The sequence below is a fragment of the Polypterus senegalus genome, chromosome 1 (genome assembly GCF_016835505.1).
Source record: "Polypterus senegalus isolate Bchr_013 chromosome 1, ASM1683550v1, whole genome shotgun sequence".
NCBI lineage: Eukaryota > Metazoa > Chordata > Cladistia > Polypteriformes > Polypteridae > Polypterus > Polypterus senegalus.
Window position 1 is genome coordinate 321,323,324 of NC_053154.1, and position 17,332 is coordinate 321,340,655.

Below are 17,332 nucleotides of genomic sequence, written 5' to 3' on the forward strand. Positions count from 1 at the left end.
ACTAACAAGAGATATGAACAGGATAGGGAATACAAACCCAAGGACAAATAGTTTTGTAATCTTCACTATTGTCTCAGGATTCTGTGCAGTACGAAAAGTACTAAATAAAACAAAGACTGTAGGAATAACAATCCTTAAAATGTAATATGGTGGGCCTAGGGGTGCCACTGGACCAGATGGCTCAATGAGCTGGCATGAGAGTCCAGCCTAAATCTTATATATTGTATTCTATATAAATAAAAATTTAAATGTTCGTTTGTTCAAAATCTTAAATCTCCGAAAGTTCTTCACCGATTGCTTTGAAATTTTGACACAACGTTGCATTCGAATACGCGCGTTTTTATATACCTACTATTACGTAGATGTCACACCTGTGACAGGTAAAAAAAAACATGCCTTTTTGAAAAGCAGCACCATCTGTTGGACGTAAAAGCAACAAACGCAATACTAAATATTTTACGCTCGAGGCTCTTGATTGACCATTGCAAGATTTGCGTGGAAACATCACACCATTTGGGAACGCATTAATATTGCTTGCAGGAGATTTCAGGCAAACATTACCTGTAATTCCTCGATCGACACCAGCGGATGAAATAAATGCTTGCCTGAAATACTCTACTTTGTGGCGACATGTAAAGACGTTAAAATTAACTACAAATATGCCTGTCCAACTTCAAAACGATCGATCAGCTGAGATATTCTCACATCAATTGCTGGAAACTGGGAACGGAAAGGTGCCAGTTGATCTGGCCTCAGGACGAATTTCACTGCCTCATAACCAGGTTTTTCAAAGAAATATCAGACGTGCTAATTGACAATATTCTGGACATAGTAAATTCGTCATTAGATACGGGGGTCTTTCCAGACTGTCTTAAGACTGCTGTAGTTAAACCCCTTCTTAAGAAACATAATCTTGACCCCTCTGCCTTTGAAAATTTTAGACCCATTTCTAACCTACCCTTCTTAAGTAAAATTTAGAGAAGGCAGTCATTATGCAGTTAAATGACCACCTAAATAAACCTGCTATTCTTGATACTTTTCAGTCAGGCTTCAGAACAAATCACAGCACAGAAACTGCACTCGTTAAAGTAGTAAATGACTTGGGTAAATGCAGACAGAGGCCATTTATCTGTTCTCATCCTCTTAGATCTGAGTGCTGCATTTGACACCATTGATCACAATATTCTTAGAAATCGCCTTAGTCAATGGGTGGGCCTCTCTGGCAGTGTCTTAAATTGGTTTGAATCCTACCTGGCAGGGAGAAAATTCTTTGTGAGTTGTGGTAATCAAATCTCAAAGACACATGATATCCGATATGGTGTTCCACAAGGCTCTATCCTGGGTCCGCTGTTATTCTCAATCTACATGCTTCCGTTAGGTCAGATTATCTTGGGTTACAACGTGAGTTACCACAGCTTTGCTGATGACACACAACTGTACTTCTCAATAGCACCTGATGACTCCGACTCTCTCGATTCACTAACACAATGTCTTACTGGTATTTCTGAATGGATGAATAGTAATTTTCTCAAACTAAATAAAGAGAAAACTGAAATTTTAGTAATTGGCAATAATGGATTCAGCGAGGTTATCAGAAATAAACTTAATGCACTAGGTTTAAAAGTTAAGACGGAAGTAAAAAATTTAGGGGTAACCGTTGACTGTAATCTGAATTTTAAATCGCATATTCATCAGACCACTAGGACAGCATTTTTTCACTTAAGAAACATAGCTAAAGTTAGACCTCTTATATCATTGAAAGATGCTGAGAAATTAATTCACGCTTTTGTTTTCAGTAGACTAGATTACTGTAACGCACTCCTCTCAGGACTACCAAAAAAAGACATAAATCACTTGCAACGAGTGCAGAATGCAGCTGCTAGAATCCTAACTGGGAAAAGAAAATCTGAACACATTTCTCCAGTTTTGATGTCACTACACTGGTTGCCTGTGTCATTCAGGATTGACTTTAAAATACTGCTTATGGTTTATAAAGCCTTAAATAATCTCGCTCCATCTTATATATCGGAATGCCTGACACGTTATATTCCAAATCGTAACCTTAGATCTTCAAATGAGTGTCTCCTTATAATTCCAAAAGCTAAACTTAAAAGAAGTGGTGAGGCGGCCTTCTGCTGTTATGCACCCAAAATCTGGAATAGCCTGCCAATAGGAATTCACCAGGCAAATACAGTAGAGCACTTTAAAACACTGCTGAAAACACATTACTTTAACATGGCCTTTTTATAACTTCACTTTAACTTAATCCTGATACTCTATATGTTCAATTTCCTTATAATAACTATTCATGGCGGCTCTAAAATCCGTACTGACCCCTACTCTCTCTTCTGTTTCTTTTTCCGGTTTTTTGTGGTGGCGGCCTGCGCCACCACCACCTACTCAAAGCATCATGATGCTCCAACACTGATGGACTGAAAGCCAGAAGTCTACGTGACCATCATCATCAGGTCCTTCTATGAAAACGCTAAATACAAAGAGGACTGTTTGATTTATGTTAGGTAGAATGCCCAGAGGGGACTGGGCGGTCTCTTTGTCTGGAACCCCTACAAATTTTATTTTTTTCTCCAGCCTTTGGAGTTTTTTGTTTTTCTGTCCACCCTGGCCATCGGACCTTACTCTTATTCTGTGTTAATTAATGTTGACTTATGTTTATCTTTTATTGTGTCTTCTATTTCTCTATTCATTTTGTAAAGCACTTTGAGCTACATTTTTTTGTATGAATATGTGCTATATAAATAAATGTTGATTGATTGATTGATTGATTGATAACCTATGCAATTTAGTGACGTCAAAAGAAGAATTGGTTGAAAAAGTATTTCCCAATATTCAAACCAATTATAAGAATCACGATTGGCTGAGTGAACGAGCTATTCTTGCGGCCAAGAACAAAGACGTCTATGAACTTAACAATATCATTCAGTCTAACATTCAAAGCGAGGCACTCATATACAAGTCCGTTGACACTGTTGTGGAAGCAGATGAAGCGGTTAATTATCCAACAGAATTTTTGAATTCATTCGATCTGCCAGGGATGGCACCGCACGTACTGCAATTGAAAATCGGCATCCCAATTATCATGTTGCGAAATATCAACCAACCAAAGCTTTGCAACGGCATGCAGCTTACAGTAAAACAATTAATGAGCAACGTTGTAGAAGCAACAATCTTGACAGGACCTTTCAAAGGTGAAGATGTCCTCATTCCTCACATTCCTATGATTCCAATGGATATGCCATTTCAATTTAAGATATTGCAATTCCCAATTCGATTGGTGTTTGCAATCACCATCAACAAAGCTCAGGGCCCATCTTTAGAACTGTGCTGTTTAGATCTAGACACAGATTGCTGCTCATATGGACAATTATATGTTGCGTGTTCTAGAGTCGGCAAACCAGACAATCTCTATATCTACACAGACAATGGAACAACAAAAAATATTGTATACCCACAAGCATTGTGAAATTAAAACATATTAGAAACGTGCGCTTTCTCTTTTCTTTCTTTTCCATTTAACCAGACTGAGCCACAGCAATGCGTGGCCGGGTACAGCTAGTTTTTATATATATATATATATATATATATATATATATATATATATATATATATATATACTGTATATTTTTTTTTTCATGACATTTGTAGTCTGAATCACAATCTGATTGTATGGGTGGTTACCTACCAGGTAACACTTGTGGTTGGTCAGCAAGTCGCGAACATCCACCATGGTGCCAGACTACGAATGCCATGAATGTAATTACCCCGATCTACATACTGTCAAATGAACTACACGCCGTGGCAATATTAGAGGCTTCGCCTCTGGCGCTGGTGTCTGAGGTTCGGTTCCCAGAGAGGAGGGTGCAGTGAGTGTGTACGTTTGATGAACCCAGAATTAGGGCGAAACACGTGTCACGTACTCTTTGCATTATTTGACAAAAAATTTGACAGTAAAACTATTTCAACCATTATATATATATATATATATATATATATATATATGTAGCAGTGCTACCATTGGTTAGAACTGCATCTCCCAGCAGTCCTTGCAGGGCTGTTGGGGGCAAAGGTGGCCAGACGGGTTCAAAAGGAGGGCAGGGGACGAAGAGAAAGAAAAAAGTTTTGTTCTTGTTTGTTTGGTGCTTGTTATAACTGTTGAAACTGCCTGTCGTTGTCTGCTTTACATCTTCGTGTCCTGGATTGTGTTGTTTGTTGGGGTCTGGAATCATTCGTCTACCTGTTTACTGTTACTGAGGACGTTGTCTGGATTATTTGGCTTTCACGGAAGAAGGAGCGCTCCTGAACCATTCATCTGTCAACTTACTTCAGCAACTACCGGTAGGACTGTGTTTTTCCATTTCCCTCACTTCATTCAAATCACTGGACATAACTTCACCGCTATTATTTCATACATGGACTTTACTGCGTGTTTGTCGTGTTTATCTGTTAATTGTAAATCGCCGAAGGGATCAGGGGTGGTATTATTGTTTTCATTTAGTTAATTTAATTTCATTATACTTTTTTATCGTTTAAGTTCCCAGTGTGTTTTCTTTGTCTCTGTAGTGTGTGGGTCGTGCCAAGGCTGGGGTTGTCCCTGGTAATCCTCATATAAAATAAATAAATCACCGTCTTCCACGACGGTGTGAATCTTAGCGGCTTCTGACCGCTACATATATATATATATATACACACACATATATATATATACACATATATACTTATATATACATATATATATATATATACATATATATACATATATATATACACATATATATACACATATATATACACATATATATATATATATATATATATTTACATACACTCACCTAAAGGATTATTAGGAACACCTGTTCAATTTCTCATTAATGCAATTATCTAATCAACCAATCACATGGCAGTTGCTTCAATGCATTTAGGGTGTGGTCCTGGTCAAGACAATCTCCTGAACTCCAAACTGAATGTCAGAATGGGAAAGAAAGGTGATTTAAGCAATTTTGAGCATGGCATGGTTGTTGGTGCCAGACGGGCCGGTCTGAGTATTTCACAATCTGCTCAGTTACTGGGATTTTCACGCACAACCATTTCTAGGGTTTACAAAGAATGGTGTGAAAAGGGAAAACATCCAGTATGCGGCAGTCCTGTGGCTAAAATGCCTCGTTGATGCTAGAGGTCAGAGGAGAATGGGCCGACTGATTCAAGCTGATAGAAGAGCAACTTTGACTGAAATAACCACTCGTTACAACCGAGGTATGCAGCAAAGCATTTGTGAAGCCGCAACACGCACAACCTTGAGGCGGATGGGCTACAACAGCAGAAGACCCCACCGAGTACCACTCATCTCCACTACAAATAGGAAAAAGAGGCTACAATTTGCATGAGCTCACCAAAATTGGACAGTTGAAGACTGGAAAAATGTTGCCTGGTCAGATGAGTCTCGATTTCTGTTGAGACATTCAAATGGTAGAGTCAGAATTTGGCGTAAACAGAATGAGAACATGGATCCATCATGCCTTGTTACCACTGTGCAGGCTGGTGGTGGTGGTGTAATGGTGTGGGGGATGTTTTCTTGGCACACTTTAGGCCCCTTAGTGCCAATTGGGCATCGTTTAAATGCCACGGGCTACCTGAGCATTGTTTCTGACCATGTCCATTCCTTTATGACCACCATGTACCCATCCCTCTGATGGCTACTTCCAGCAGGATAATGCACCATGTCACAAAGCTCGAATCATTTCAAACTGGTTTCTTGAACATGACAATGAGCATCTTTGGGATGTGGTGGAACGGGAGCTTCGTGCCCTGGATGTGCATCCCACAAATCTCCATCAACTGCAAGATGCTATCCTATCAATATGGGCCAACATTTCTAAAGAATGCTTTCAAAACCTTGTTGAATCAATGCCACGTAGAATTAAGGCAGTTCTGAAGGCGAAAGGGGGTCAAACACCGTATTAGTATGGTGGTCCTAATAATCTTTAGGTTAGTGTGTGTATATATATATATATATATATATATATATATATATATATATATATATATATATATATATGTAGACACACACACATATATACATACACCCCACAGTCAGTCAGACTCGTGGGCAAGACCATAGAGCTGTCAAAGGACACCAGAGACAAAATTGTGGACCTCCACAAGGCTGGAAAGGGCTATGGGGCAATTGCCAAGCAACTTGGTGAAAACAGATTGGAAGAGGCTAAAGACGACTGTCAGGCTCCCTCGGACTGGGGCTCCATGCAAGATCTCACCTCGTGGGGTATCACAAATGACAAGAAAGATGAGGAATCAGCCCAGAACTACACGGGAGGAGCTGGTCAATGATATGAAGAGAGCTGGGACCACAGTTTCAAAGGTCACTGTCGGTAGAACACGATGCTGTCATGGTTTCAAATCACGCATTGCACGGAAGGTTCCCCTGCTCAAGTCATCACATGTCCAGGCCCGTCTGAAGTTTGCCAATGACCATCTGGATGATCCAGAGGAGGCATGGGAGAAAGTCATGTGGTCAGATGAGACCAAAACAGAACTTTTTGGTCTAAACTTCATTTGCCGTGTTTGGAGGAAAAAGAAGGAGGAGTTGCATCCCAAGAACACCATCCCTACTGTGAAGCATGGGGGTGGAAACATCATGCTTTGGGGGTGCTTTTCTGCGAAGGGGACAGGACTACTGCACTGTATTAAGGAGAGGATGAATGGGGCCATGTATTGTGAGATTTTGAGCAACAACCTCCTTCCCTCAGTCAGAGCACTGAAGATGGGTCGTGGCTGGGTCTTCCAACATGACAATGACCCGAAGCACACAGCCAGGATAACCAAGGAGTGGCTCCGTAAGAAGCATATCAAGGTTCTGGAGTGGCCTAGCCAGTCTCCAGACCTAAATTCAATCGAAAATCTTTGGAGGGAGCTGTAACTCCGTGTTGCTCAGCGCCAGCCCCGGAACCTGACAAATCTAGAGGAGATCTGTGTGGAAGAGTGGGCCAAAATCCCAGTTGCAGTGTGTGCAAACCTGGTCAAGAACTTAGGGAAACGTTTGACCTCTGTAATTGCAAACAAAGGCTTCTGTACCAAATATTAACACTGATTTTCTCAGGTGTTCAAATACTTATGTGCAGCAGTGCAATACAAATAAATTCTGTACAAATCATACAATGTAATTTCCTGAATTTTTTTTTTACATTCTGTCTCTCACAATGGGAATGCACCTACAATGTGAATTTCAGACCCCTCCATTATTTCTAAGTGGGAGAACTTGCAAAATCGCAGGGTGTTCAAATACTTATGTTCCTCACTGTGTAAATGTGTATATATATATATATATATATATATATATATATGTATATGTATATGTATATGTATATGTATATGTATATGTATATATATATATATATGTGTATATATATATGTGTATATATATATATATATACATACAAGATATGCCAAAGTGAGGTTGTGCTTGTCACTACCAGAAAGTGGCAATGAGTTGCAAGCTGATTAGCACATACAATCAAGAATTTTTCTCTACATGTCAAAATGACCACCCAATGGCATCCTATATACCCTGATCCTTGTGCAGGCTGGGAACCTCCATCGTTTTTCATGCCTATTTGCCAACTGGACCTCCCTGCCTGCCATGCATTACAACATATACATTGTAAAAGAGGACAAAACTAAATCAATTAGCTGGTTAAGCTTGCAGATGATAAACTATATGGAAAAAGCGAATAACGTACAGTTAAACATACTGTTACAGAAGGACGTAGAAAGAATTCAGATTTGTGCAGATGAAATTTAATTTTGTTAGAAAATTTAAGCTATTACACAAAAAATGTTAAATTTGAATATACAACGGGAGGTTTGAAAGTTGAAAGTACATGATTTGAGAAGGTCCTGTGTGTTGGAGTGAAAGGATCACGATCTACACCTAGACGGTGTACCAAAATTATTCAGAAGGCTAATAAGGTTTGGTACAGTTGGCTGTGGACAATGGCTGTCCATCAGAACTCAGCCCTTAGACATGCCCTTAGTCCTCACTGACACACGGTGAGTAATTGCACTCTCCACCCTGTTTAGGGTTAGGTTAGGATTAGAGGAAAATAATACACCCTGTAGGGCAAGCACTGGCACACACAGACCCAAAAATAGCCCACCCATATCTTGTCACTAAAATATTGCTTGAAAATGAATTGCAAAATGCTAGAAAATATCTTACATAAGTATTTTAAAATCTGTATAAAAACTATGTTATAAAATTTGCTGTTAAAGGATAAAAAAAAAACAAATTGAAATTGGAATCGGCCCATTCCAGTAACATGAAAGTGGTAATTGGAGTCGGCCATAACAAACATGATCAGAGCATCCCTAGTGAATATCATTGAGCTGAATGGCCTGTTCTCAATAAAACTGTCTTAATGATGGTGATGATTATGATTGGCCGTTGTTAATCTGTTCTCAATCTCCTTTTCTTTTCAGTAACCTGCTGTATTCCTACTTTATTCCGGTAACTCCTCCAGGCTGTACAATGATACATCTGAAGAGTCTGAGAGGCCGTGACACCTGAAAGCAACAGGACACTTTACAATTTGACCAGCACTATGGACACTGCTGGATGCCAAGTGGTGGACTGGCCAGCCCGTCCGAGTCAACTTGTCCAGAAGTCCATGGGTCAGCAGATGTTAAGAGGGTGAAGTGAACTGCAGTTTCAATTTTGGTCAACAACAGACTGTACCTTAACATTAGCTAAATCCGATTTCTTTTTGTTCCTCATTTAGCACAATAAAACAGAATGTTTACACATGTTGATGAGTGTTCACTGATTAAAGTCTGTTGGTGTACTCACTCACTATGGCCACTTTATTAGGCTCTTTAATGAAAGCAGCCCATCATGGGCTTCTAACTCAATATATAAAGAACACAGACCTGTTCACAAAGTTGAGCTATTGTTCACTGAAGCATAATAACAAGTCATCTAAGTGGCCATTGTGGTAGAAATTAAACTGGAAATACTTTAAATAAAGAAATCCTATCCTCAAATGGGACCTTTTTGAGTCAGAAACCAGACAGGAGGAAGCTTGTCCATTGGGTCTTTAATTTCTCCTCATGAAGAGGGATACACTCCATCATAGTTGATGAAATGGTCAACAAGCAAAGACACAGGCTCATATTTATAGACAACTGAATATACATAACGGTACTGAATTAATCCTGACCTTTACTCTGATTGGTTTGTTGGCTTACACCATCTGAATATTTACTCTGACTTGTTAAAAAACATGACATGTTTTCAGCAGAGACTATAACCAGTTTACATAACCCAAAATAAAAGTCTCATTTCACTACATTCTTGGTCCTTATAATACTTTTTGATACTTCTTGAGCTCCTGTGTGTGTGATAGACAGTAAGCCAACTTCTTGAACCATCACCCAGAACCTTCTTGTTCTTTGTTGTTCACTTGACTGAATTTTGGTTTCCTGATATACCTGTACAGGTTTCTGACATTTATAAACCATTTAATACTACTTCTAAATAGATGCTATATTTTAATATGGAAAGCATACCAAAACAATTTATGTGCAATAAATATATTACCCCTAAATGACTAAGTGACCCCTAAGCTTCATTTTTCTTCCACACCATGAGGGCAGTATTACAGTCAGTGCCCACTGCAAACTTGGCATTTTCATTCACTAGAGTCTCTACAATTTAAAGAGGATGGAGCAAAAACCAAAAACATTGGGTGAGCAGGAGTTTCGTTAACTACAGAAGTCAGAGAAGAAAGGTCAGACTTGCGCCAAGATAACATAAAGGCTACAAATGATCAAACATAATACCAATATGGTGTGCAAAAGAGTGTCTCTGAACAAATTATGAGATGGGCTATGGTAGCAACAGAACATGCTGGGTTCCTTTCCAAAACGACAAGACTACAACGGGCATGTGTACATCAACATTGGACAACTGAAAATAGAAAAAAAAATGAACGTTAGCAACATGAAGATTGCAGGGACCCATTTTGGCATAAAAGTGCATGAATCCATGCTGCCATGTGTCAGTGGTACAGGCTGATGGTGATAGTGTAATGGTATGGAGAATGTTTCCTGGCACACATTTGGCATCTTAATACCAGTTGAAAGTCATTTGGATGCTACCATGTACAGTGCATTCTGGAACTATTCAGGTAACTTCACTTTAACATTATGTTATGTTGCTGCCTTCTGCTAAAATCATTTAAAATTCACTTTTCCCCACACATTAAGCAACACTCAATACCCCAGAATGACAAAGCAAAAAGAGGATTTTAGAATTTTTTGCAAATACATTAAAAAAAGCTGAAAATTTCACATAACAAGAAGTATTCAGACTCTTTACTCAGAGTTTCATTGAGGCAAGAATAAATATAGTCAAGTACAGGGAGGTCCTAGAAGAAAACCTGATCCAGCGCACACGCCACCTCACCTTTTATGGCAAGACAATGCCCAAAACATACAGCAAAGACAGCAGTGAAGTGTCCTGGTGACATGTCTCTATGTGTCCTTGAGTGGGCCCAGTTATAGCCTTTTTTTTTCTCCACAGCGTAGGGCCACATATACCCTGCACATGCTTTTCTAGGGAAAAGTACTGTAATCGTCCAAAAATTTGATGTTGAGATTTTGATGAATCTTGATGTTTTAGACCTCCCTGACTTTCTCGTATAGAAAGTATAGGAAAAATATTGTAATCGTCCAAAAATTCAATTTCGAGATTTTGATGAACCTCAACGTTTTAAACCTCCCTGAGTCCAAAAATTCAATTTTTTGAATTATGTCTGTGTGTGTGTGTGTGGAGAAGACATCTGTGGAGAGAACTGAAGATGATACTATCCAATCTAACAGATCATGAGAGGATCTATCAGGAAGAATATGATCAACTGCCTACATCCAGGTGGGCAAATCTCGTAGAGTCTTAAACTAAGAAGACTTAGAGTTGGAACTGCTGCTGAAGGAGCTTCTACAAAAAAACCGAATTAAGGGTATGAGTACTTCTATAAATGAGAGATTTCAGTTTTTTGACATTTAATACATCTGCAAACCTTTCTGAAAAGCGGTTTTCATTTTGTCAATATGGGTTATTGAGTGTAGATTGATGGGAGAAAATGTCAGCTTTTTTCATTTAAAATGAAATCTACAGCACAATAAAATGTGCAGAAAAGTCTGAATACTTTCGAAATTTACTGTACCATCATGTTATACCTGGCATAATTCAATGGGGATCTCCTAGCAGAGCCGGTGTTGGACTGCACACTGAGAAATTCTTTAACTTAAGCCAAGTATTAAATTATTTCCACTTGCTTTTGGTTTTTTATTTGTAGCCATTTTGTGTTTTGTATAGTGTGACTTCAGCATTGAACTTGTTCCATTCACTGAACTAGTGCTGGACACAGATTGTCCTGGGTAGTCTAATAACATGACAAAATCTTTTTATTTTTGTATTCATCATAAGTAGTAAGGGCACTCACTATCTTGACTGTTGGATTTCATTCCAGCTCCTTCTGACACTGTAATGATCAAAGATTGCTCAGAAAATAGATCAGTGAATCTTACCAAATTATTTACCAGTATAAACCTAAGACAACAGGTAATCCATGAAAAAAGTTGGGTTTTTAATTGTATTCGAATAAAATAGGATCAGCTTTAAATATCTAGGAAGTCCCTATTCAAATTTCATCCTCTTTTTACAGCACATATCATGAATTACAAGATGACTTAGTAGGAAATGTTACAGGAAGATGAAGGGGTAAATCGATCTAAATGAGACAGAGAGGGACAACTTTACAAGATGACTGACACTGTAACTCTGCATAAGGTGGCCTAGGCATCTCTTTTTAAAAAAAAAAGTAATTACCACCTTCCGGAATGATGGAGAGAAAAACTGTATGCTAACTGCTAATTGATGAGTTTTTGGTAATTAGTGATAATAACAGGGTAGGATGTGTCAGCTCTACAGCAGCTGTCCTGCTCACCATCACTGGGAAGATCCCTTTAAATAATAGATTAAAATTACATTTCACTCCCTCTGTATCTACATCTGGAAAAACAACAAAAAAGCAAGGTAAAAAACCATTGCTGCCCACATACAAAATCTCAAAAAGACTGTCGGTCAGGCCTCATTCAGAGAAAGGCGTCCCTCTCGCTGTGCCTGCCAACATCCATCCATCTGTCTGCAAAACTCCTTCTGCCCCCACTTTGAATGCAACCTCTACTCCGGCATTTTATTTACACGCACCACACACTTTATTAGGTACACCTGCTTGTTAACGCAAACATCTAATCAGCCAATGACATGGCAGCAACTCAATGCATTTCGGCCTATAGACATTGTCAAGATGACCTGCTGAAGTTCAAACCGAGCATAAGAGTGGAGAAGAAAGGAGACTGAAGTGATTTTGAACGTGTCATGGTTGTTGGTGCTAGATGGGCTGGTCTGAGGATTTCAGAAACTGCTGATCTCTCTAAAATACTAGAAAAAGTAGTCGCCAGTCAGCTTCAGTCACACCTTACGCATTACAATTTATTTGAGAAATTCCAGTCTGGCTTTCGCACTGGTCATAGTACAGAAACGGCACTAACACGGGTTGTAAATGACATTCTGATATCCTCTGATGAAGGAAATTCCACTGTAATTATGTTGTTGGACTTAAGTGCAGCATTTGACACCATTGACCATTCTATTTTACTGCACAGGCTAGAAAACGATGTTGGGCTTACAGGCCCCGTGCTCGCTTGGTTCAGTTCTTATTTATCAAATCGATTCCAGTATGTACAGAAATGTGCTGACAGTACTCCATCATTATACACAGAAGTTCAATATGGTGTCCCGCAGGGCTCAGTACTAGGACCTTTACTGTTTTCACTTTACATGCTTCCACTGTGATCTCTCATTAGGAAACATAATGTTAATTTTCACTCGTATGCAGATGACACCCAGTTATACCTTTCATTTAAATCAAATGAAGTTTCTCCGATGTTGTCTTTAATTAGTTGTGTTAGTGAATTAAAGGAATGGATGAATGAGAACTACTTGTCTTTAAATACAGATAAAACAGAGTTGTTAATTGTTGGAGGGAATGACGCTGATCACAGCAATATTCTGTTATCATTTAACTCAGTTGGAATCCCAATTAATTTTACTGAATCAGCCCGCAATCTAGGAGTTATCTTTGACTCTAGCATGTCATTTAAAGCGCATATTACAAAGTCGTCCAAAACATGTTTTTTCCATCTTAAAAATGTTAGGAAATTAAGGCGCTTTCTAAATAAACAGGATTGTGAGAAATTAATTCATGCATTTATCTCTAGTAGGATTGACTACTGCAATGCGGTGTTCACTGGCTGTTCAAACTGTTCTCTATACAGCCTCCAGTTAATCCAAAATGCGCTGCAAGAATTATTACAAGAACAAGAAAATATGAACACATAACTCCAGTTCTTAAATCTTTACACTGGCTCCCAGTTAAGTTTAGGGCAGATTTCAAAATCCTCCTTTTAACATATAAAGCATTAAATGGCCAAGGTCCGGCTTACTTGTCTGAACTTATCATGACTTACAAACCTGAGCACATTAAGATCTCAAGATGCCGGTCTGCTTAGGATTCCAAGGATTAATAAAATAACAGTGGGAGGTCGAGCTTTTAGTTACAGGGCCCCTAAACTGTGGAATGGTCTTCCTGCTTCCATAAGAGATGCCCCTTCAGTCTCAGCCTTTAAATCCCGGCTGAAGACTCACTACTTCAGTTTAGCATATCCTGACTAGAGCTGCTGATTAACTGTACAGACTGCATCTCTGTTGTTAGTCATTAGCACTATAACATAAGTAACATGATAATTATATTTGAATACTAACCCTCACCTATTCTGTTTCTTTTCTCGGTACCCAAATGTGGCATTGGTGCCACGGCCCACCTGCCAAGTTGTTTGCCTGCCTATGGTAAAGTCATCCCTGATGGAGGATCACAGGAATCATGGGAAAGAGGGGTCCTTTCATCGGAGCAACGTTTCAGCCGTGGCATGGCCAAATGGGGAGGCAGCTAGATGGATGAGGTCTCCAGGACTCTAAAAATATCCAAACCTAATTATGTCATATCATCTACTGTTAAACCGTACTTCTAAAATTTTTATTATTATGCTGTATTAAGGATTTGTTCTGTTCTGTGTATTGTATTGTATTGACCCCCTACTTTTGACACCCACTGCACGCCCAACCTACCTGGAAAGGGGTCTCTCTTTGAACTGCCTTTCCGAGGTTTCTTCCATTTTCCCTACAAGGTTTTATTGGGAGTTTTTCCTTGTCTTCTCAGAGAGTCAAGGCTGGGGGGCTGTCAAAAGGCAGGGCATGTTAAAGCCCATTGCGGCACTTCCTGTGTGATTTTGGGCTATACAAAAATAAACTGTATTGTATTGATATACTGGGATGTCACACACAGCCATCTCTCAGTGGGTGGCAGTTCTCTGGGCGAAAATGCCTTGTTGATGCCAGAATGGCCAGACTGGTTTGAGCTGATAGAAAGGCAACAGTAACTCAAATAATACAACTGAGGTGTGCACATACAACATGTCAAGCCTTGAAGCAGGTGGGCTACAGCAGCAGGAGACCACAGCGAGTGCCATTCCTGTCAGCTAAGAACAGGAAACTGAGGCTACAAGTTGCACGGGTCCAACAAAACAGGACAATAGAAGATTAGAAAAAATGTTGCCTGGTCTCGATTCTGCTGCAACATTCGGATGGTAGGGTCAGAATTTGGCGTAAACAACCTGAAAGCAGGGATCCATCCTGCATTGAATTAGTGGTTCAGGCTAGTTGTAGTGTAATGGTGTGGAGGATATTTTCCTGGCACACTTTGGGCCCCTTAGTGCCAACCGAGCATCGTTTAAATGTCACAGCCTATCTGATTATTGTTGCTGACCATGTCCATCCCTTTATGACCGCAGTGTCCCCATCTTCTGATGGCTACTTCCAGCAGGGTAACGTGCCAGCTCACAAAACTCAGATCATCTCAAACTGGTTTCTTGAATATGACAATGAGTTCACTGGACTCAAATGGCCTCCACAGTCACCAGATGCCAATCTAGTAGAGCACCTTTGGGATGTGGTGGAGAGGGAGATTTGAATCATGGATGTGCAGCTGACAAACCTGCAGTAACCACGCGATGCTATCACGTCAACATGGACCAAAATCCACGAGGAATGTTTCCATCACCTTGCTGAGTCTATGCCACAAAGAATGATGGCAGTTCTGAGGGCAAAAGGGAGTCCAACTCGGTACTAGAGAGGTGTACCTAATAAAATGGCTGGCGAGTATAAATGGCACAAAGGCGCAGTGGTTTGCTCAGCTACCTTACACACAGTGGACTCAGGGAATGTTCAGATCTCTTCACTTTCTTCACACTTTATTGTGTTGCCATTTTTGCCCATCAATCTACACTCAATAACCCATAATGACAAAGTGAAAATATGTTTGCAGAAATGTTTGAATATTTACTAAAAATCAAAAACTGAAATCTCTCTTTCATATAAAATTCTTTTTTAAAATTCAGATTCTTTGCTGTTGCACTCCAAATTGTACTCAACTGGTCCTATTTTCTTTGATTCTCCTAGAGATGTGTCAAGAATGTGATTGGAGTCCACTTATGGCAAATTGAATTGACTGGACATCATTTAGAAAGGCACACATGAAGCTGTATATACAAGGTCCCACAATTCACACTGCATGTCACTCTTACAGGAACTCTCTGTAGACCTCCAAAATCTAATTCCGGAGAGGCAAAAATGGCAAGGGGATCAAACCATTTTTTTTACTCTGCGTGTTCCCAGGGGTACTGTGGCTTCAATAAATGAAACAGAAGAAGTTTGAAACCACCGGGGCTCTTCTTAGAGTTGGTACTGATTTTCCTTTGTGTGTTTTAAGCAAAAGACGATTAAGAGGAGACATCATTGAAGTGTTTAAAATTATGAAGGCAGTAAGTCCAGTGTATCGAGACTTTTACTTTAAAATGGGCTCAAACAAGAACACAGGGAGACCGTTGGAAACTTGTTAAGGGCAAATTTCTCACAAACATTAGAAAGTTAGAAACTACATACACGTGGAATAAGCGACCAAGTAGTGTGGTAGACAGTAGGACTTTAGGGTCCTTCAAAATGTAACTTGATGTTATTTCTGAAGAATTTAGTGGTTAGGACTAGCGAGCTTTGTTGGGCTGAATGGGACTTATTCACTTGGAATGCCCTTGTTGGCAACTCCCTTTTGCCTTGTGAGCTCAATGGAGCTTCATGTTCATACAGAGCATTTTTTTGTGACAAATAAATCTTGTATGTTATAAAGATTCTATGAGACCCTTTTTGTATCTAGTCTGTGGACAGTGAGCATTTTTGGAGGTGCTTTAATAACTTTTTGGGACTAGTGTACTTTAGGATTCCTAGTCAAAACACATTTACATATCGATTTTCTAATCTGCTCAACATGACCGACACATACACTGGGGAGACACTTCAACTACTAGTAAAGTGTAACATCCACCTTGATGATCAGATGACAGCCATTCCTGCACCAGTACACTCACCTTATTTGATCTATTAGGTGGGTGATGGGGTGAGAGAGATAAAGTAGCCAATAAGGGAACCAGAATAAACAGGCTGTGGTGGGCCATTTAGCCAGGACTTTGGGGTACATCCTACTCTTTTCAAAAGACCTTGGTGTTGCGTCTCATCTGAAGGACAATGCAAATTTTTTCAGCACAGTGTATTGTCACTGTAAGCACCCTCTGCTGCCTTCACCTATTCCAGCAGCAACCCAAGTTTATCCTAGATGATCTCCTACCAAAGTACTGGTCAGGTCCAAACAAGCATAACTTCTGTTGCCCAAGGGTTTCCTATAGTAGGCAGGAAAGGTTGGCCGCTACTTCTGTTTGCTTCAGGTGGCATTCATTAGGTTTCACTAATCATCTTATTGCTGACTCATCCTCGGTGATCATTTCAGGCCACCATCTTCAAATGCCATTGCAAGGCCGACCATTTTAAAGGCAACACTCACAAATAAGACGCCACATAGTGCCACCCGGCCTTCTTTTGGTTGCAGTTCAGCAGGATGTCTATTTTATTTAAAAAGCACTGCAGCAGGCCTGACAGCCCTGCCATGGTGCAGACATGCGGGCACATAATAAGGCCATTAAAGTCCAATCATTAGGGGGGCTGCAGAGCAAGAATTGGCCACAATTACGGGAAGCAATATCCTTCAGCCAGCTTGACAGGCAGACACACCGCGAT

At 39.8% G+C, this 17,332-nt stretch overlaps 1 protein-coding gene across 1 annotated transcript in view; it reads right to left on the reverse strand.

The window, feature by feature from the left end:
• pdzd8 (PDZ domain containing 8) overlaps positions 1-17,332 on the reverse strand; it is a 277,412-nt gene that overhangs the window by 16,079 nt on the left and 244,001 nt on the right. The window lies entirely within an intron of this gene.